The sequence below is a fragment of the Pseudorasbora parva genome, chromosome 5, assembly GCF_024679245.1.
Source record: "Pseudorasbora parva isolate DD20220531a chromosome 5, ASM2467924v1, whole genome shotgun sequence".
NCBI lineage: Eukaryota > Metazoa > Chordata > Actinopteri > Cypriniformes > Gobionidae > Pseudorasbora > Pseudorasbora parva.
The window spans coordinates 1939794-1963255 of NC_090176.1; the positions used below are offsets into that span (position 1 = coordinate 1939794).

A 23462-nucleotide genomic window follows, 5' to 3' on the forward strand; every position below is an offset into this window, starting at 1 on the left:
GTATATGTGACTGTAGCGTGTGTATATGTGACTGTAGTGTGTGTATATGTGACTGTAGTGTGTGTATGTGTGACTGTAGTGTGTGTATACGTGACTGTAGTGTGTGTATATGTGACTGTAGTGTGTGTATGTGACTGTAGCGTGTGTATATGTGACTGTAGCGTGTGTATATGTGAGTGTAGCGTGTGTATATGTGACTGTAGTGTGTGTATATGTGACTGTAGTGTGTGTATATGTGACTGCAGTGTGTGTATATGTGACTGTAGCGTGTGTATATGTGACTGTAGCGTGTGTATATGTGACTGTAGCGTGTGTATATGTGACTGTAGCGTGTGTATATGTGACTGTAGTGTGTGTATATGTGACTAGTGTGTGTATATGTGACTGTAGTGTGTGTGTGTGTGTACATGTGACTGTAGCGTGTGTATATGTGACTGTAGCGTGTGTATATGTGACTGTAGCGTGTGTATATGTGACTGTAGTGTGTGTGTATGTGACTGTAGTGTGTGTGTGTATGTGACTGTAGTGTGTGTATGTGACTGTAGTGTGTGTATATGTGACTGTAGCGTGTGTATATGTGACTGTAGCGTGTGTATATGTGACTGTAGTGTGTGTATGTGACTGTAGTGTGTGTATATGTGACTGTAGTGTGTGTATATGTGACTGTAGTGTGTGTATATGTGACTGTAGCATGTGTATATGTGACTGTAGCGTGTGTATATGTGACTGTAGCGTGTGTATATGTGACTGTAGTGTGTGTGTGTGTGTGTGTATATGTGACTGTAGTGTGTGTATATGTGACTGTAGTGTGTGTATATGTGACTGTAGCGTGTGTATATGTGACTGTAGCGTGTGTGTATGTGACTGTAGTGTGTGTGTATGTGACTGTAGTGTGTGTATATGTGACTGTAGTGTGTGTGTGTGTGTGTATATGTGACTGTAGCGTGTGTGTATGTGACTGTAGTGTGTGTATATGTGACTGTAGCGTGTGTATATGTGACTGTAGCGTGTGTGTATGTGACTGTAGTGTGTGTGTATGTGACTGTAGTGTGTGTGTATGTGACTGTAGTGTGTGTATATGTGTCTGTAGTGTGTGTATATGTGACTGTAGTGTGTGTGTATGTGACTGTAGCGTGTGTATATGTGACTGTAGCGTGTGTATATGTGACTGTAGCGTGTGTGTATGTGACTGTAGTGTGTGTGTATGTGACTGTAGTGTGTGTGTATGTGACTGTAGCGTGTGTATATGTGACTGTAGCATGTGTATATGTGACTGTAGTGTGTGTGTATGTGACTGTAGTGTGTGTGTATGTGACTGTAGTGTGTGTATATGTGACTGTAGTGTGTATATGTGACTGCAGTGTGTGTATATGTGACTGTAGCGTGTGTATATGTGACTGTAGCGTGTGTATATGTGACTGTAGCGTGTGTATATGTGACTGTAGTGTGTGTATATGTGACTAGTGTGTGTATATGTGACTGTAGCGTGTGTATATGTGACTGTAGTGTGTGTATATGTGACTGTAGTGTGTGTATGTGTGACTGTAGTGTGTGTATACGTGACTGTAGTGTGTGTATATGTGACTGTAGTGTGTGTATGTGACTGTAGCGTGTGTATATGTGACTGTAGCGTGTGTATATGTGAGTGTAGCGTGTGTATATGTGACTGTAGTGTGTGTATATGTGACTGCAGTGTGTGTATATGTGACTGTAGCGTGTGTATATGTGACTGTAGCGTGTGTATATGTGACTGTAGCGTGTGTATATGTGACTGTAGCGTGTGTATATGTGACTGTAGTGTGTGTATATGTGACTGTAGTGTGTGTGTATGTGACTGTAGTGTGTGTGTATGTGACTGTAGTGTGTGTATATGTGTCTGTAGTGTGTGTATATGTGACTGTAGCGTGTGTGTATGTGACTGTAGCGTGTGTATATGTGACTGTAGCGTGTGTATATGTGACTGTAGCGTGTGTGTATGTGACTGTAGTGTGTGTGTATGTGACTGTAGTGTGTGTGTATGTGACTGTAGCGTGTGTATATGTGACTGTAGCATGTGTATATGTGACTGTAGTGTGTGTGTATGTGACTGTAGTGTGTGTGTATGTGACTGTAGTGTGTGTATATGTGACTGTAGTGTGTATATGTGACTGCAGTGTGTGTATATGTGACTGTAGCGTGTGTATATGTGACTGTAGCGTGTGTATATGTGACTGTAGCGTGTGTATATGTGACTGTAGTGTGTGTATATGTGACTAGTGTGTGTATATGTGACTGTAGCGTGTGTATATGTGACTGTAGTGTGTGTATATGTGACTGTAGTGTGTGTATGTGTGACTGTAGTGTGTGTATACGTGACTGTAGTGTGTGTATATGTGACTGTAGTGTGTGTATGTGACTGTAGCGTGTGTATATGTGACTGTAGCGTGTGTATATGTGAGTGTAGCGTGTGTATATGTGACTGTAGTGTGTGTATATGTGACTGTAGTGTGTGTATATGTGACTGCAGTGTGTGTATATGTGACTGTAGCGTGTGTATATGTGACTGTAGCGTGTGTATATGTGACTGTAGCGTGTGTATATGTGACTGTAGCGTGTGTATATGTGACTGTAGTGTGTGTATATGTGACTAGTGTGTGTATATGTGACTGTAGTGTGTGTGTGTGTGTACATGTGACTGTAGCGTGTGTATATGTGACTGTAGCGTGTGTATATGTGACTGTAGCGTGTGTGTATGTGACTGTAGCGTGTGTATATGTGACTGTAGTGTGTGTATATGTGACTGTAGTGTGTGTATATGTGACTGCAGTGTGTGTATATGTGACTGTAGCGTGTGTATATGTGACTGTAGCGTGTGTATATGTGACTGTAGTGTGTGTGTATATGTGACTGTAGTGTGTGTATATGTGACTGTAGTGTGTGTATATGTGACTGCAGTGTGTGTATATGTCACTGTAGTGTGTGTATATGTGACTGTAGCGTGTGTGTATGTGACTGTAGCGTGTGTGTATGTGACTGTAGCGTGTGTGTATGTGACTGTAGTGTGTGTGTATGTGACTGTAGTGTGTATGTGACTGTAGTGTGTGTATATGTGACTGTAGCGTGTGTATATGTGACTGCAGCGTGTGTATATGTGACTGTAGCGTGTGTATATGTGACTGTAGTGTGTGTATATGTGACTGTAGTGTGTGTATGTGACTGTAGTGTGTGTATATGTGACTGTAGCGTGTGTATATGTGACTGCAGCGTGTGTATATTTGACTGTAGCGTGTATATGTGACTGTAGTGTGTGTATATGTCACTGTAGTGTTTGTATATGTGACTGTAGCGTGTGTATATGTGACTGTAGTGTGTATATGTGACTGTAGTGTGTGTATATGTCACTGTAGTGTGTGTATATGTGACTGTAGCGTGTGTATATGTGACTGTAGTGTGTGTGTATGTGACTGTAGTGTGTGTGTATGTGACTGTAGTGTGTGTGTATGTGACTGTAGCGTGTGTATATGTGACTGTAGTGTGTGTATGTGACTGTAGTGTGTGTGTATGTGACTGTAGCGTGTGTATATGTGACTGTAGCTTGTGTATGTGACTGTAGCGTGTGTATATGTGACTGTAGTGTGTGTATATGTGACTGCAGTGTGTGTATATGTGACTGTAGCGTGTGTATATGTGACTGTAGCGTGTGTGTATGTGACTGTAGTGTGTGTGTATGTGACTGTAGTGTGTGTATGTGACTGTAGCGTGTGTGTATGTGACTGTAGTGTGTATATGTGACTGTAGTGTGTGTATATGTGACTGCAGCGTGTGTATATGTGACTGTAGCGTGTGTATATGTGACTGTAGTGTGTGTATATGTGACTGTAGTGTGTGTATGTGACTGTAGTGTGTGTGTATGTGACTGTAGTGTGTGTGTATGTGACTGTAGTGTGTGTGTATGTGACTGTAGTGTGTGTGTATGTGACTGTAGTGTGTGTGTGTATGTGACTGTAGTGTGTGTGTATGTGACTGTAGTGTGTGTGTATGTGACTGTAGTGTGTGTGTATGTGACTGTAGCGTGTGTATATGTGACTGTAGTGTGTGTATATGTGACTGTAGCGTGTGTATATGTGACTGTAGTGTGTGTGTATGTGACTGTAGTGTGTGTGTATGTGACTGTAGTGTGTGTGTATGTGACTGTAGCGTGTGTATATGTGACTGTAGTGTGTGTATGTGACTGTAGTGTGTGTGTATGTGACTGTAGCGTGTGTATATGTGACTGTAGCTTGTGTATGTGACTGTAGCGTGTGTATATGTGACTAGTGTGTGTATATGTGACTGCAGTGTGTGTATATGTGACTGTAGCGTGTGTATATGTGACTGTAGCGTGTGTGTATGTGACTGTAGTGTGTGTGTATGTGACTGTAGTGTGTGTATGTGACTGTAGCGTGTGTGTATGTGACTGTAGCGTGTGTATATGTGACTGCAACGTGTGTATATGTGACTGCAGCGTGTGTATATGTGACTGTAGTGTGTGTATATGTGACTGTAGTGTGTGTATGTGACTGTAGTGTGTGTGTATGTGACTGTAGTGTGTGTGTATGTGACTGTAGTGTGTGTGTATGTGACTGTAGTGTGTGTATGTGACTGTAGTGTGTGTGTATGTGACTGTAGTGTGTGTGTATGTGACTGTAGTGTGTGTATATGTGACTGTAGTGTGTGTGTATGTGACTGTAGTGTGTGTGTATGTGACTGTAGTGTGTGTATATGTGACTGTAGTGTGTGTGTATGTGACTGTAGTGCGTGTGTATGTGACTGTAGTGTGTGTATATGTGACTGTAGTGTGTGTATATGTGACTGTAGCGTGTGTATATGTGACTGTAGCGTGTGTATATGTGACTGTAGTGTGTGTATACGTGACTGTAGTGTGTGTATATGTGACTGTAGTGTGTGTATATGTGACTGTAGTGTGTGTATATGTGACTGTAGTGTGTGTATGTGACTGTAGCGTGTGTATATGTGACTGTAGCGTGTGTATATGTGACTGTAGCGTGTGTGTATGTGACTGTAGTGTGTGTATATGTGACTGTAGTGTGTATATGTGACTGCAGTGTGTGTATATGTGACTGTAGCGTGTGTGTATGTGACTGTAGCGTGTGTGTATGTGACTGTAGTGTGTGTGTATGTGACTGTAGCGTGTGTGTATGTGACTGTAGTGTGTGTATATGTGACTGTAGTGTGTGTGTGTATGTGACTAGTGTGTGTATATGTGACTGTAGTGTGTGTATATGTGACTGTAGCGTGTGTATATGTGACTGTAGCGTGTGTATGTGACTGTAGTGTGTGTATATGTGACTGTAGTGTGTGTGTGTATGTGACTAGTGTGTGTATATGTGACTGTAGTGTGTGTATATGTGACTGTAGCGTGTGTATATGTGACTGTAGTGTGTGTGTGTATGCGACTGTAGTGTGTGTATATGTGACTGTAGTGTGTGTATATGTGACTGTAGTGTGTATATGTGACTGTAGTGTGTGTATATGTGACTGTAGTGTGTGTATATGTGACTGTAGTGTGTGTATGTGACTGTAGTGTGTGTATGTGACTGTAATGTGTGTGTATATGTGACTGTAGTGTGTGTATATGTGACTGTAGTGTGTGTATATGTGACTGTAGCGTGTGTATATGTGACTGTAGTGTGTGTATGTGACTGTAGTGTGTGTGTATATGTGACTGTAGTGTGTGTATATGTGACTGTAGTGTGTGTATATGTGACTGTAGTGTGTGTGTGTATGCGACTGTAGTGTGTGTATATGTGACTGTAGTGTGTGTATATGTGACTGTAGTGTGTGTATATGTGACTGTAGTGTGTGTATATGTGACTGTAGTGTGTGTATGTGACTGTAGTGTGTGTGTATATGTGACTGTAGTGTGTGTATATGTGACTGTAGCGTGTGTATATGTGACTGTAGTGTGTATATGTGACTGTAGTGTGTGTATATGTGACTGTAGTGTGTGTATATGTGACTGTAGTGTGTGTGTATGTGACTGTAGTGTGTGTGTGTATGTGACTGTAGTGTGTGTATGTGACTGTAGTGTGTGTATATGTGACTGTAGCGTGTGTATATGTGACTGTAGCGTGTGTATATGTGACTGTAGTGTGTGTATGTGACTGTAGTGTGTGTATATGTGACTGTAGTGTGTGTATATGTGACTGTAGTGTGTGTATATGTGACTGTAGCATGTGTATATGTGACTGTAGCGTGTGTATATGTGACTGTAGCGTGTGTATATGTGACTGTAGTGTGTGTATATGTGACTAGTGTGTGTATATGTGACTGTAGCGTGTGTATATGTGACTGTAGTGTGTGTATATGTGACTGTAGTGTGTGTATGTGTGACTGTAGTGTGTGTATACGTGACTGTAGTGTGTGTATATGTGACTGTAGTGTGTGTATGTGACTGTAGCGTGTGTATATGTGACTGTAGCGTGTGTATATGTGAGTGTAGCGTGTGTATATGTGACTGTAGTGTGTGTATATGTGACTGTAGTGTGTGTATATGTGACTGCAGCGTGTGTATATGTGACTGTAGCGTGTGTATATGTGACTGTAGCGTGTGTATATGTGACTGTAGCGTGTGTATATGTGACTGTAGCGTGTGTATATGTGACTGTAGTGTGTGTATATGTGACTAGTGTGTGTATATGTGACTGTAGTGTGTGTGTGTGTGTACATGTGACTGTAGCGTGTGTATATGTGACTGTAGCGTGTGTATATGTGACTGTAGCGTGTGTATATGTGACTGTAGTGTGTGTGTATGTGACTGTAGTGTGTGTGTGTATGTGACTGTAGTGTGTGTATGTGACTGTAGTGTGTGTATATGTGACTGTAGCGTGTGTATATGTGACTGTAGCGTGTGTATATGTGACTGTAGTGTGTGTATGTGACTGTAGTGTGTGTATATGTGACTGTAGTGTGTGTATATGTGACTGTAGTGTGTGTATATGTGACTGTAGCATGTGTATATGTGACTGTAGCGTGTGTATATGTGACTGTAGCGTGTGTATATGTGACTGTAGTGTGTGTGTGTGTGTGTGTATATGTGACTGTAGTGTGTGTATATGTGACTGTAGTGTGTGTATATGTGACTGTAGCGTGTGTATATGTGACTGTAGCGTGTGTGTATGTGACTGTAGTGTGTGTGTATGTGACTGTAGTGTGTGTATATGTGACTGTAGTGTGTGTGTGTGTGTGTATATGTGACTGTAGCGTGTGTGTATGTGACTGTAGTGTGTGTGTATGTGACTGTAGCGTGTGTATATGTGACTGTAGCATGTGTATATGTGACTGTAGTGTGTGTGTATGTGACTGTAGTGTGTGTGTATGTGACTGTAGTGTGTGTATATGTGACTGTAGTGTGTATATGTGACTGCAGTGTGTGTATATGTGACTGTAGCGTGTGTATATGTGACTGTAGCGTGTGTATATGTGACTGTAGCGTGTGTATATGTGACTGTAGTGTGTGTATATGTGACTAGTGTGTGTATATGTGACTGTAGCGTGTGTATATGTGACTGTAGTGTGTGTATATGTGACTGTAGTGTGTGTATGTGTGACTGTAGTGTGTGTATACGTGACTGTAGTGTGTGTATATGTGACTTTAGTGTGTGTATGTGACTGTAGCGTGTGTATATGTGACTGTAGCGTGTGTATATGTGAGTGTAGCGTGTGTATATGTGACTGTAGTGTGTGTATATGTGACTGCAGTGTGTGTATATGTGACTGTAGCGTGTGTATATGTGACTGTAGCGTGTGTATATGTGACTGTAGCGTGTGTATATGTGACTGTAGCGTGTGTATATGTGACTGTAGTGTGTGTATATGTGACTGTAGTGTGTGTGTATGTGACTGTAGTGTGTGTGTATGTGACTGTAGTGTGTGTATATGTGTCTGTAGTGTGTGTATATGTGACTGTAGCGTGTGTGTATGTGACTGTAGCGTGTGTATATGTGACTGTAGCGTGTGTATATGTGACTGTAGCGTGTGTGTATGTGACTGTAGTGTGTGTGTATGTGACTGTAGTGTGTGTGTATGTGACTGTAGCGTGTGTATATGTGACTGTAGCATGTGTATATGTGACTGTAGTGTGTGTGTATGTGACTGTAGTGTGTGTGTATGTGACTGTAGTGTGTGTATATGTGACTGTAGTGTGTATATGTGACTGCAGTGTGTGTATATGTGACTGTAGCGTGTGTATATGTGACTGTAGCGTGTGTATATGTGACTGTAGCGTGTGTATATGTGACTGTAGTGTGTGTATATGTGACTAGTGTGTGTATATGTGACTGTAGCGTGTGTATATGTGACTGTAGTGTGTGTATATGTGACTGTAGTGTGTGTATGTGTGACTGTAGTGTGTGTATACGTGACTGTAGTGTGTGTATATGTGACTGTAGTGTGTGTATGTGACTGTAGCGTGTGTATATGTGACTGTAGCGTGTGTATATGTGAGTGTAGCGTGTGTATATGTGACTGTAGTGTGTGTATATGTGACTGTAGTGTGTGTATATGTGACTGCAGTGTGTGTATATGTGACTGTAGCGTGTGTATATGTGACTGTAGCGTGTGTATATGTGACTGTAGCGTGTGTATATGTGACTGTAGCGTGTGTATATGTGACTGTAGTGTGTGTATATGTGACAAGTGTGTGTATATGTGACTGTAGTGTGTGTGTGTGTGTACATGTGACTGTAGCGTGTGTATATGTGACTGTAGCGTGTGTATATGTGACTGTAGCGTGTGTGTATGTGACTGTAGCGTGTGTATATGTGACTGTAGTGTGTGTATATGTGACTGTAGTGTGTGTATATGTGACTGCAGTGTGTGTATATGTGACTGTAGCGTGTGTATATGTGACTGTAGCGTGTGTATATGTGACTGTAGTGTGTGTGTATATGTGACTGTAGTGTGTGTATATGTGACTGTAGTGTGTGTATATGTGACTGTAGTGTGTGTATATGTCACTGTAGTGTGTGTATATGTGACTGTAGCGTGTGTGTATGTGACTGTAGCGTGTGTGTATGTGACTGTAGCGTGTGTGTATGTGACTGTAGTGTGTGTGTATGTGACTGTAGTGTGTGTATGTGACTGTAGTGTGTGTATATGTGACTGTAGCGTGTGTATATGTGACTGCAGCGTGTGTATATGTGACTGTAGCGTGTGTATATGTGACTGTAGTGTGTGTATATGTGACTGTAGTGTGTGTATGTGACTGTAGTGTGTGTATATGTGACTGTAGCGTGTGTATATGTGACTGCAGCGTGTGTATATTTGACTGTAGCGTGTATATGTGACTGTAGTGTGTGTATATGTCACTGTAGTGTTTGTATATGTGACTGTAGCGTGTGTATATGTGACTGTAGTGTGTATATGTGACTGTAGTGTGTGTATATGTCACTGTAGTGTGTGTATATGTGACTGTAGCGTGTGTATATGTGACTGTAGTGTGTGTGTATGTGACTGTAGTGTGTGTGTATGTGACTGTAGTGTGTGTGTATGTGACTGTAGCGTGTGTATATGTGACTGTAGTGTGTGTATGTGACTGTAGTGTGTGTGTATGTGACTGTAGCGTGTGTATATGTGACTGTAGCTTGTGTATGTGACTGTAGCGTGTGTATATGTGACTGTAGTGTGTGTATATGTGACTGCAGTGTGTGTATATGTGACTGTAGCGTGTGTATATGTGACTGTAGCGTGTGTGTATGTGACTGTAGTGTGTGTGTATGTGACTGTAGTGTGTGTATGTGACTGTAGCGTGTGTGTATGTGACTGTAGTGTGTATATGTGACTGTAGTGTGTGTATATGTGACTGCAGCGTGTGTATATGTGACTGTAGCGTGTGTATATGTGACTGTAGTGTGTGTATATGTGACTGTAGTGTGTGTATGTGACTGTAGTGTGTGTGTATGTGACTGTAGTGTGTGTGTATGTGACTGTAGTGTGTGTGTATGTGACTGTAGTGTGTGTGTATGTGACTGTAGTGTGTGTGTGTATGTGACTGTAGTGTGTGTGTATGTGACTGTAGTGTGTGTGTATGTGACTGTAGTGTGTGTGTATGTGACTGTAGCGTGTGTATATGTGACTGTAGTGTGTGTATATGTGACTGTAGCGTGTGTATATGTGACTGTAGTGTGTGTGTATGTGACTGTAGTGTGTGTGTATGTGACTGTAGTGTGTGTGTATGTGACTGTAGCGTGTGTATATGTGACTGTAGTGTGTGTATGTGACTGTAGTGTGTGTGTATGTGACTGTAGCGTGTGTATATGTGACTGTAGCTTGTGTATGTGACTGTAGCGTGTGTATATGTGACTAGTGTGTGTATATGTGACTGCAGTGTGTGTATATGTGACTGTAGCGTGTGTATATGTGACTGTAGCGTGTGTGTATGTGACTGTAGTGTGTGTGTATGTGACTGTAGTGTGTGTATGTGACTGTAGCGTGTGTGTATGTGACTGTAGCGTGTGTATATGTGACTGCAACGTGTGTATATGTGACTGCAGCGTGTGTATATGTGACTGTAGTGTGTGTATATGTGACTGTAGTGTGTGTATGTGACTGTAGTGTGTGTGTATGTGACTGTAGTGTGTGTGTATGTGACTGTAGTGTGTGTGTATGTGACTGTAGTGTGTGTATGTGACTGTAGTGTGTGTGTATGTGACTGTAGTGTGTGTATATGTGACTGTAGTGTGTGTGTATGTGACTGTAGTGTGTGTGTATGTGACTGTAGTGTGTGTATATGTGACTGTAGTGTGTGTGTATGTGACTGTAGTGCGTGTGTATGTGACTGTAGTGTGTGTATATGTGACTGTAGTGTGTGTATATGTGACTGTAGCGTGTGTATATGTGACTGTAGCGTGTGTATATGTGACTGTAGTGTGTGTATACGTGACTGTAGTGTGTGTATATGTGACTGTAGTGTGTGTATATGTGACTGTAGTGTGTGTATATGTGACTGTAGTGTGTGTATGTGACTGTAGCGTGTGTATATGTGACTGTAGCGTGTGTATATGTGACTGTAGCGTGTGTGTATGTGACTGTAGTGTGTGTATATGTGACTGTAGTGTGTATATGTGACTGCAGTGTGTGTATATGTGACTGTAGCGTGTGTGTATGTGACTGTAGCGTGTGTGTATGTGACTGTAGTGTGTGTGTATGTGACTGTAGCGTGTGTGTATGTGACTGTAGTGTGTGTATATGTGACTGTAGTGTGTGTGTGTATGTGACTAGTGTGTGTATATGTGACTGTAGTGTGTGTATATGTGACTGTAGCGTGTGTATGTGACTGTAGTGTGTGTATATGTGACTGTAGCGTGTGTATGTGACTGTAGTGTGTGTATATGTGACTGTAGTGTGTGTGTGTGTATGTGACTAGTGTGTGTATATGTGACTGTAGTGTGTGTATATGTGACTGTAGCGTGTGTATATGTGACTGTAGTGTGTGTGTGTATGCGACTGTAGTGTGTGTATATGTGACTGTAGTGTGTGTATATGTGACTGTAGTGTGTATATGTGACTGTAGTGTGTGTATATGTGACTGTAGTGTGTGTATATGTGACTGTAGTGTGTGTATGTGACTGTAGTGTGTGTATGTGACTGTAGTGTGTGTGTATATGTGACTGTAGTGTGTGTATATGTGACTGTAGTGTGTGTATATGTGACTGTAGCGTGTGTATATGTGACTGTAGTGTGTGTATGTGACTGTAGTGTGTGTGTATATGTGACTGTAGTGTGTGTATATGTGACTGTAGTGTGTGTATATGTGACTGTAGTGTGTGTGTGTATGCGACTGTAGTGTGTGTATATGTGACTGTAGTGTGTGTATATGTGACTGTAGTGTGTGTATATGTGACTGTAGTGTGTGTATATGTGACTGTAGTGTGTGTATGTGACTGTAGTGTGTGTGTATATGTGACTGTAGTGTGTGTATATGTGACTGTAGCGTGTGTATATGTGACTGTAGTGTGTATATGTGACTGTAGTGTGTGTGTATGTGACTGTAGTGTGTGTATATGTGACTGTAGTGTGTGTGTATGTGACTGTAGTGTGTGTATTTATCTTTATTGTTACTGATTTAGCTCCATACCCATGACCCTGTGGTCGGTTCTCCACTGTTCCTCCTAATCCACTCTGTCCTGCTATAGGGCTATTTTAATGGAGCTGAACTCTTCATGTCCAATATATCATCAGTGTCTCAGTACAGTTTACCAGATCCTGTGCTAATCATCATTGACATGATCAACTCTAAAACTCTTCTGTCATGTTTTCTTTCTCCTTCTCCAGGAAGAACATGAACACACTCAGAGAGTTTTCTGCTTGTTTTCTCAGTGACTTACATTGTAGGAAGTCGTTCCTGGTCCTGGGAACAATGACTGTGGAAATCAACAGACAGGAAGAGTGTGATTATCATGTCAAGAGGAAACGATCCCTGCATCCGTTCCTAAGACATTTCTAATATGATCTTCTACATGATATGAGATGATGGATGATGATTTCTGAGAGCAGATGAATCTCCAGGACTTTACCTCTGTTAGAGATCTTCTTCAGCTCCTCTTTGCAGAAATCCTCCAGTTTGTCTCTCAGCTGACGGACAGATTCTCTCACTCCATCAAAAGAGGAGAGAGAACTGAAGGGATCGTCATTGACGTCTGTAGATTCAGGAGGAGCTGAGAGAGACTGGAAACTCTACAGAAAACAGAAACCAAAGCTCATCACCTCCACACTTCAGCCAATAACCTGCACTACTGTCAGATTTGAGCAGCTCTTGATGATCTTTAGTGGCTCTCCTCAATCCAGCACTTTCACAGCATCAGCTTCATTCTTCTCATATTCATTAAATCACATTAGAGCGAGAAGTTCTAGCGTTTGACACTTACACTATAGGATAACTTTCTGGGAATCACTCGGATGATCAAACATCTGACAATAACATAAATGTAACAGATCACGGCTGACATTCATACTGCCAATGTAATTATAGGGCAGAGTTTGCTAAAATTCATATTTGTATGAAAAAGCATTAATATGTGATATATTTGTTTTTATTAAGTTAAAGGGTTAGTTCACCCAGAGATGAAATGTCTGTCATTAACTCCTCTCCCTAATGTCGCTCCACACCCGTAAGACCTCCGTTCATCTTCACACACAGTTTAAGATATTTTATATTTAGTCCGAGAGCGTATGCAAGTGTATGCACACTATACTGTCCATGTCCAGAAAGGGAATAAAAACATCATCACAGTAGTCCATATGAGACATCAGTGGGTTAATTAGAGTCTCTTGAAGCATCCAAAATACATTTGGGTCCAAAAATAACAAAAACTACGACTTTATTCAGCATTGGCTTCTCCTCCATGTGCCTCCAAAAAGAATCAAACGGTTAATGAATCAGTGAATCGATCAAAGACTCGGGTCGCCAATGTCACGTGATTTCAGCAGTTCTGAAGCGCCAAACTGCTGAAATCACGACTAAAATATAAAATATCTTAAACTGTGTGTGAAGATGAACGGAGGTCTTACGGGTGTGGAGCGACATTAGGGGGAGGAGTTAATGATGGACATTTCGGACACTACAGTTGGGTGAGCTAGCCCTTTAAGTTAATTTAAGCATTATGTTTTATTGAAAAATAACTTGTGTTATTGAAAGTGAAGAAAGAATACTGTTGTATTATTAAAGTATTATACCATATTCTCATTTTATCCTAAGCATTGTCCATTTATTGTTGGTTGAATATATTGCGTGTCTAGAGATTATCATTATTTAAAAGCACAGAGTGAAAACAGAGTGAGGTTTTTTATTAGTGATCGGGCAGCGAGTGATGAGGAGAGAGAAACGCTCAACTACAAGTCTCAGTAGAAAGGAAACCGGACAATCAGTTTACTATAAATGAGTTCAGATTTGGATCCTGTGCGCTGGAACCTGTGAAACTTTCATTGCTAACTAACTACGCTGAACCGCCGAACGCTAATGTTCTTCCTGCAACCAATATGTGTGAGAAAATAATAAATGGACATCAGTGGGGAATCATTTCAATGTTAAGAAACAACTTAATCATATAATTTGTTAAAAGTACCATATCAATGCCTAAGAAACGCTGCTGTTTAAGAGTTGAGTGTGTAAGGTTTGTTAAGTTGGGCTAAAATGTTCAGAAACGGCCTCGTCTCATTGAAGGCTTGAGTAGATTCGCTCAGGGAAAGCAGTTCAAAGGTCACGAGCAGATTGAGCATTATTTATCACTTTGAGCAGTTAGTGGCAGTGAAATTCACAAGGACTCTTAGGACACGATCCAAAGCTCAGGGTTTGTGTGGTTTCAGTTTGTTGAAGCGTTGCTAATAATCAGCCTCACTTCCTGTTTAGGGTCTTCATGGTCAAATTCATCAACGTGTTAAAGGCAAACAATTATGAAAATACTGTCAATTCAGTCAAGTGTGAAGATCATCTGATGACCTTTGATGAACATTACTCAAATTCAGGGTTGCCAACTCTCACGCATCTGGCGTGATACTCACGCTTTCAGGCTCTGTCTCACGCTCTCACTCCGCCCAACACAATCTCACGCCAAATTGCCAAACCTGCTTTTGATATTAAACAAAGCTATAAGCTTTAATTTTTTTAAATGTGTTTTAATGAAATTTAAACAATAAATAGCGTTTTGGCGCTAATGTGGCATAATGTTAAAGCCAGAAGCGTTGAAAAGCGGAGTTGCATGCTCTCGTCTCCCTGCGGTGCGCGCTGGTCACGTGGCCCATGAGCGCTCAATACTTCTAGCGCCGTGCCAATGAATTTAAATGGCTTAAGCGGATACACAACAGTTTCACCATATAGATGTTTGCTGCAAGTTTTGGTAAACAGTACAGCGTAGTGTTAGTGTTTATTGATTATTAAGTCAGCCATATTTACAGGATCGTTTTATTATGGAGAGTTATAGAGATTCAACATTGTTAACATTAATGTTATTCTTGTATTTAGCCCTCAGGTATTCCTTACTAATAGGTCACACTTATACTCATTAAATTCTATTTATTGAATATTTTGAGGAGATCTTTTGGTACTAAATACTATTTGTGCAACAATTATTGTCAATAAATGACCACTTAAAATATTTTTCTTCTAATATTTGTATTTCTTCTAAAATGTATATTACAATTAGTGTAGTAATTAATATTAAAATAGAGAATTCCAATTCAAAGAGGCAAATTAGAGTCATTTTGTGGCTAAAAAATATTAATGTTTATTTGTAATGCCATTAGGTGCCTTATGGCTCTTTAATAAATATACATGTATCTAATCTAGTTGCTCAAAAATATATTGCAGTCTTTGCATTCTAATAAATATTTAGATATGATGATCAAACACTAGATTTCTTTAAATGTGAAATTTCAAAACTTAAATAACTTGCATCCTAATCTTTTTAATGAATAATGATACTTATATAAGCAGTCACAAGTGAATATTAAGGAATGGCACATATAATTTGACCCAAGAAATGTTTAAACTAGTGCCAAAACAAACATATTATTATGTACAGTATATATACTAGATATAAACTGATACTGAATCAAGATCAAAAGCATCACCCCCCCCCCCCCCCCCCGGCCCTCAAAAAATCTCACTCCAACCTAAACTTAAAAGTTGGCAACCCTGTCAAATTACACCATCAACTTCACAGATTTCACCATGATGTGATAAATCAGAAGGTAAAATGTGAAGTTTTAAACTGTTGGTGGCGCTAGTGGAGCTTAGCAGCTAAATATATCTTCCAGAAGAAAGAGTTTTCCAGAGCTGAACTGCGTCTGTAAGTGCGTCTCTTTCAACAGAAGATGATCAGATGAGTGTCTGACTGATGATTATATAATAACCGCACACACAGATCATCGGCTCATTCTGCTCTCATGAAATGCTTCTCTGAGTCTCTTGTTCTTCTAGATCTCTGTTACCTGCAGGAAATGGACGTGATCCTGTGTGTGTGAAAGCTGCTCCAGCTCAGCGTCTCTTCTCCTCATATCATTGATCTCCTGCTTCAGTCGCTCCAGTCGTCCTTCAGCTCGACTCACTGCAGTCTTTTCCTGATCTCTGATCCGCTGTGTGGCCTCAGAGCGGCTTCTCTCAATGGAGCGGATGAGCTCAGTGAAGATCCTCTCACTGTCCTCCACTGCTGTCTGTGCCGAGCGCTGTTAGGACACACATCACAATCACACAGTGGCTTCAGTGAGTCCTGACTGAGACTTCTCAAACTGCTCTTCTTCTCCAGACTCACCTTATGAGCCTTCACAGCCTCTCTCAGCTGCTGAAGATCTTTCTCTCTCTGCTGGATTCTCAGCTGGAACGACCTCTGCGTCTCCTTCAGCCGCTTCTGCAGCACAAACCAGTGACAGAGACGGCACTTTATACTGCGCACACTAGAGCATCATGGGAGGTTTTGGGAAAGGTTTGCTAACACTTTCTATGAAGCCTGTGTTTATAATCCATTATAAGGATATTCTTAGTGCTTTATAATACATGCATAATACCTTATAAACAACCTTATAATGTGTTGTCATCTCATGAATAATCATAATAATACCTACCTATTTGTGGTTATAACTATTATGATGATTTATAACATGCAATGAAGATAATTTTATCCACTTAAGTTATAATAGATTATATATCCCATAGATTCATATCTTTAACTTTCCCAAGTCCAATATCTAGTCTCAAACTACATCTTATAAGTCTTTTACTGCTTAAAGGGACACAAACACAGGCTTATCTTAACTTCTGTTCACTCAGCGGTGAAAGTCCACCTCCAGCTGCTGTTCTCTTCTGCTGACGTCTGCAGTGTGAATGATGTTTCCTGATCATATGGTGCCGGTATAAATAGTGTCAGCATTATTTGATCAGTGTGTGATTTCATACCTGATTCTCTGTCCTCTGTGCTGCGGCTGATACAGTGTCGTGGTTTTTATGTTCGTCCATCGTACACAGCACACATATAAACTTCTGGTCAGTGCGGCAGAAAACCTCCAGGAGTTTATCGTGTGTTTGGCAGATCATCTCCTGCAGTCGTCCAGTGGCATCGGTCAGATTGTGTCTCTTTCCTTTAAACCAACTCTCATGTTGTTGAAGGTGATTCTGACAGTAAGAGTTCAGACACACCAGACAGGTTTTGACGGCTTTGTGTTTTCTTCCAGTACAGACGTCACACTCCACATCTCCAGCTCCAGCATAACAGTCAGCAGGAAATTTAGTCTTCTTCAGTTTCTCCACCAGTTCAGCTATCATGGTGTTTTTAGCTAAAGCAGGTCTTGGCCTGAAGGTCTGTCTGCACTGAGGGCAGCTGTAGACTCTCATCTGATCCTCCTGATCCCAGCAGCCTGTAATACAGATCTTACAGTAACTGTGTCCACACGGGATGGTCACTGGATCCTTCAGGAGATCCAGACACACTGAACACATCAACTCATCCTGATCCAATGAAGTCCTCGCTTCTGCCATTTTACTGAATACAGAGACACAAACACACACCAGCTCGACTACACTTCAGTCTCTCTTTCCCTGAAGTCATGTGAACATTATATTTATTGAATTTTTAACAAAACAAACAGATGATACATTGACATAAACTTCATATTTCACAGCCTAATCTCCCCAGAAAACAAACAAAAAAAAAACAAAAAAAAAAAAAAAAAAAAAAAAAAAAACTCGGCAGTCAGCTTATTTTCTTAATTTCCTTCATAATGTCTCAGAAACTCAGTTAATGGTGACCATATTTCTTCAAAATGTTCTCCCTTTCCTCTAACAATATAAGTGAGTCGTTCCAATACAATACATGATGCCATCTCCTTCACCCACATATGATTTGAGGGTACATCCATTTTCTTCCAGTACAGAGATATTAACCGTCTGGCCTGCAAAAGTCCAAAATCGATCAGTTTTATTTGTCTGGAGCTGAAAACACAGTTCTCTGGATATATACCCAATACACAAATTTTTGCCTCAGCAGGTATGTTTACTCCAGCAATCTTTGACAAAGTCTGTATGATTGACTTCCAATACTGATGTAATTTTGGACAATCCCATACACAGTGAAAAAGAGTACCCTTCCCATCTAAACATTTACTACAGCTATCTGGGATATTAGGTGACCAACGATTCAGTTTGACTGGAGTTATGTAGACTCTCATCAGCCATTTATATTGGAGGAGTTTCATCCTAGTACTAATTGACTGTTTTTGGGCTTTTAAACATGCAGCTTCCCAGTCTGCCACCTTTATCTCCTCTTGAATGTCAGATCTCCATGCATCCAGCTTATCAAAGGTGGATTCCTCATCATGTGTTAATAAGACTGCATAGAATAAAGAAATATGGCCTCTCATTTCAAGATTTTGCAATATAATATTCTCTAGGTTTGAAAGTGTTGGTTCAGACTCAATCTGTTTATATTTTGACATAATGAAATGTTTAATTTGTAAGTGTTTATAGAAATGTTTCTTTGGAATGTTATATGTTTGGCTTAACTGCTCAAATGTAAGAAGGTTGCCATCCTTATAAAGGTCTGCCAGCTTCTGTACACCTTTATCTGCCCAGCTTTTGAAACCCCCATCAGCTCTTCCTGCCTTAAAACCTGTGTTGCCCCAAATAGGCGAAAAAGGAGAGATGGGAGGAATACCTCCCATATATTGATGAGCCCTATACCAAATATCAATTGTATTTTTTAAAAAGGGGTTTTTTGTCATTTTTCCCAATTTTTTGGGGCATGCAGAATATAAATACAGATTCAATTTAAGTTTGGTTTCTAATTGTTCAATTTTTATCCATGCTGGGGGTGTCTCAGTTACAAAGTAGAACATGGCTGAGCGCAGCTGTGCAGACCAATAATATAATTTAAAATTAGGGAGTTGTAACCCCCCTCTCTCATATGGCAGGTAAAGCAGGCGAAGCCTTAGCCTAGATTTTTTATTATTCCAAATGAATCTATTAAGGACGGTGTTTAATTCATCAAAAAATTGTTTTGAGAGAGGCAAAGGGAGTGCCTGAAACAGATATAAAAATTTTGGTAATATGCTCATTTTTATCATATTTATTCTACCAATCATTGACACGGGCATTACTGCCCACTTATCTAAAGACTCCTTTACTTCACTAATCAACGGATCATAATTCATTGGTACAATGGTTTTAATGTCTGGGGTAATTTTAACACCAAGATACACAAATCCCTCTTTTGCATTGATAAATGGGGTCTGTATGACTGGGTTTAGCCTCTCGTCTCTATTCAAAAATAGAATAGAGGATTTAGAATCATTTATTTCATAACCAGAGAATCGACCAAATAGCTCTATTTGTTGCATTAAGTTTGGGACACTGGTGGACAGCCTTGTCAAAAAAACTATCAGATCATCAGCGTATAGGGCCAATCTATGCTCTTGATCTCCTAACTGGATGCCAAATATATCAATTCGTTTTCTTATCGTCATTGCTAAGGGTTCCATAGCTAAAATAAATAACATTGGAGATAAGGGGCATCCCTGGCGAGTGGAACGTTCCAATGTGAAAGGTTTAGAGACTATATTGTTTGTCAAGACACTGGCTTTAGGATCCGTATACAAAAGTTTAACCCATTTAAGAAAGTTAGATCCAAATCCATACCTCGGAAGAACGTTAAATAAATATGACCACTCTATTCTGTCAAAGGCCTGACGGGCATCAAGTGATAGTAAAGCCGTATCTTTAGCATCAAATTTCTCATGAATTATATTCAGAACTCTTCTTATATTATGAAACCCTTGACGTTTTGGTACAAAACCATTTTGATCGTTGTGGACTAGATTTGAAATAAATGGGTCCAATCTTTTTGCTAAAACTTTACAGAGTATTTTAGTGTCAACCCCCATCAGACTTATTGGTCTGAAAGATGAGCATTCTGCAGGAGGTTTACCTGGTTTTAATATCAGAGTAATCATAGCCTGTCTTAAAGTGGGTGGGAGAACTTCATTTTTAAATGCTTCTTCATACATGTTAAAAAGTGGAACTATTATTTTTTCTTTGAAAGTTTTGTAAAATTCAATCGTAAATCCGTCTATCCCCGGAGCTTTACCGCTGTTGATGATTTGTATGGCCTGTGATATTTCTTCAATACTTAAATTTCTGTCCAGCTCTAGTTGTGTGTCTTCTGTGAGTGTCTGGAACTGAAGTTGGTCCAAGAACAGGTCTTGTTCTTCCAAGGCGTGGCAACAATCAGACCTATACAAATTTTCATAAAATTGTCTAAAACTATCGTTAATTTCAGATGGGTCTACTGTTACCTTACCCGAGGGGGTCTTTATGTTATTAATTGCTCTTTCACTCTGTGTTTTCTTTATTCTCCATGCCAAGAGCTTTCCAGCTTTCTCACCTTGGTCATAGTAAGATTGCTTTAACCACATTAAACTTTTTGCTGCTGCATCCGAAGACAATTTATTATATTCAGTTCTCAAACGTAACAATTCACTTTGTTTTATTGGGTCATCATTAGCATTTAAGTCTAATTCCAAAGATTTAATTTGATTATTCAGGATTTCCATTTGTTTTTGTTGTTGTTTATTCTTTGTACTTGTATAGCTAAGAATTTCGCCTCGAATATATGCTTTAAATCCTTCCCATCTCATTGCGGCACAAGTTTGATCTGTATTCAACTCAAAGTAATTATCTATTTTTTCCCCTATAAATTTAACAAAGTTTGAATTCTGTAGCCATCTTGCTTGAAACCGCCAACGGAACTGTTTGTGGGTAAAGTTATCCATATAAATATTCAGTGAGATAGCTGCATGATCGCTGATCACTATGCTATCATACTGACATTGTTTGATCTTTGATAAAAGTTCCCTTGAGACAAGAAAATAATCTATACGCGAGCGGGATTTTTGTATACCTGAGTGACAGGAGAATTCTATTTTATCAGGATTTAGTTCCCTCCACACTTCCACCAAGTTCATATCCAATATATATTGATTTATTAAATGTCTAGTTTGGACTTTATAGATATCTAAGCCTGTTGAACGATCTATACTTGGATTCAAGGTACAGTTAAAGTCTCCTCCAATGATATAGAGTCCTTGCAGAGTGGATATGGTAAGAAATAGATCTTCAAAAAACTTTGGTTTATTTTCGTTTGGGCCATACACACTCACTAAATTCAGAGTGATTGAGAGAATGTTACCCTGGACGATTACGTATCTACCAGCTGGATCTTTTTTTATTTGTAGCATTTGGAATGGTATGCTCCTATGAATCAAAATAATTACGCCTCTTGCATAGTTATTGTATGATGAGTGTATCACCTGACCAGGCCACCTGTTTTTTACAAATTTCAATTCACAATCTGTAAGATGCGTCTCTTGAAGAAAAATTATTTTCGATTTGAGTTGCTTAATCCTGTTGATAACCTGTTTTAGTTTAATTCTTTTCCTGAGTCCTCTGACATTCCAACTTGTGATTTTTATATCAGACATTATGAGTATTCACTTGTTCTATACTTTGTTAGTTTTTTCAGACATATTACTATAGCAATGCGTTGTGCCGAGTTAGTATGAAATACAGATAACTTTTGAATAAAAAACAAAAACAAATAACTAAATAAAAAAAGAAAATCTTGAAAATGACACATAACACTTAAATTCCCCCCGCCCCTTCCCTTACTCAGATTAGTAAATGGGGGTTTGTGCTAATCCACTAATAAGGGGAGTAGCTAAGCTATAAAACCTGATTTCAAAAAGCAGCAGTGGTGTCCGTAAACCATGCATACAACAAACTAAGAGATAAACACAGTGAACCCATATGAACATGTTAACAGTCCCTCGATGAAATTATTCAGTAGCAATGTCTTTTATCTGCTCATATTCTCTCTCTTTCAAGAATAAAAATTTAACCAAGGTATTAGTATTAATATGTTTAGAAAACGGGAGAAAAAGGATATACACACATATCTACGTATGCATACATACACATGCGCCTACAGTGGCGTTATGAAAGTGTTGTAGAAAATACCTTAAAGTGCAGTTATTGTGTGACAGTATGAGCAGCTGATTTTCTAGTTCAGGGGCCGAATCGCTCATCATCACAGTCAGTCCTGTCCAGCGTGTCTGCGGAGAAAATCTCCAGCCTCCTTTGGGGATGAAAACAGCTGTAGTTTCCCATTGTGGAGGATCCTCATCTTACATGGATTGTATTGGAATCCGCGGAAAATGCCTCTCTCAACGAACACTTTCCTGACGGTGCTGAACTCGGCTCGTTGTCGGACGGTCTCAGCTGAGAGATCCTGGGCGAAAAAAAGTTTGTTTCCTTCGTGTTCAATATTACGTTGTTTTGTGGAACGGAAAACAAACTCCCGATCTTGGAAATTCAGGAATCGGATAAGGACTGCTCTGTGCTGGTTTGGCTTTGGAGGTGCCAGGGTTCGGTGAGCCCTCTCAATGACGAAGGATTTGTCGGTCTCCAACCAGCGCGGCAGCATCTCCCGAATGTACTCCAGTAGCGGCCGTTGACCCTCGGTGCCTTCCCGGAGGCCAAACAAGCGAAGGTTCTTCCTGCGGCCCCGGTTCTCCAGGTCGTCAGCCTTCGCCTCTAGGTAGGATATCCGCTTCATGGCGTTGCTGAGGTCGAACGTGCTTTTTTCTAAGAGTTCCTCCGCCGACATGATTCTATTCTCAGCTTCTTCCAGTCGAGTAACGTTAGTGGCTACATTTTGCTTCACCTCCGTCATGTTTTTCTCCAAAGCAGCGATGGACTTACTCATTTCACCCATACGATTATCTATGCTGTCCAGCTTGGTTCCAAATCCACTGAACTCCGAGTGCAATGACCGAAGTTCAGCTAACACCGTGGTAAGATCACACATGCTATCCGTGCTAGCAGTTCCCACGTTGTCTTGACCTGTTGCTGAAATGTCAGTTTTAGCTGGTTTTTGGGAACCGCGTTTTCGTGTGAAAATATCACAATCTTTGAGAGTAGCAGATTTTGACATCTTACGATTCAGTTTACACTTCAAAGGCTGGGTTTTTTGAAATTTTGATGCAGGTTACACGGAGCATTCACTTTAAGCTGCCATCTTGGTTCACGGCTCCATAGCGCCCCCCCCCCTGAAGTCATGTGATTGCTGGTTATGTGAGTCTTTATCTGCAAGTCTATAAAGCGTCATAAAGCCTCATTCCTGCTGAGGTCAGATTCCACAATAGCAATTGCAAAAACATTGAACTACTCCAGACAGACAAGGGACTCATGAATAACCATCACAAAACCAAAAAATGGCAAATTACATCAATGGTATTTTTATAAAATCAACAATTTTCATTTTATGTAAAAGATCTTATTCAGGACAGTACTAAATAAATAAATAACATGCATTTTTGTATGGTCCCTCTTATTTTGTTAAAATAATTAACATTTAGCATATTCTATGAGGGGCGTGTAAACC

The 23462-nt window shown here is 40.1% G+C and overlaps 1 pseudogene; it reads right to left on the reverse strand.

The window, feature by feature from the left end:
- LOC137074924 (tripartite motif-containing protein 16-like) overlaps window positions 1-17510 on the reverse strand; it is a 24501-nt pseudogene extending 6991 nt beyond the window's left edge.
- Window positions 17511-23462: the final 5952 nt, after the last annotated feature.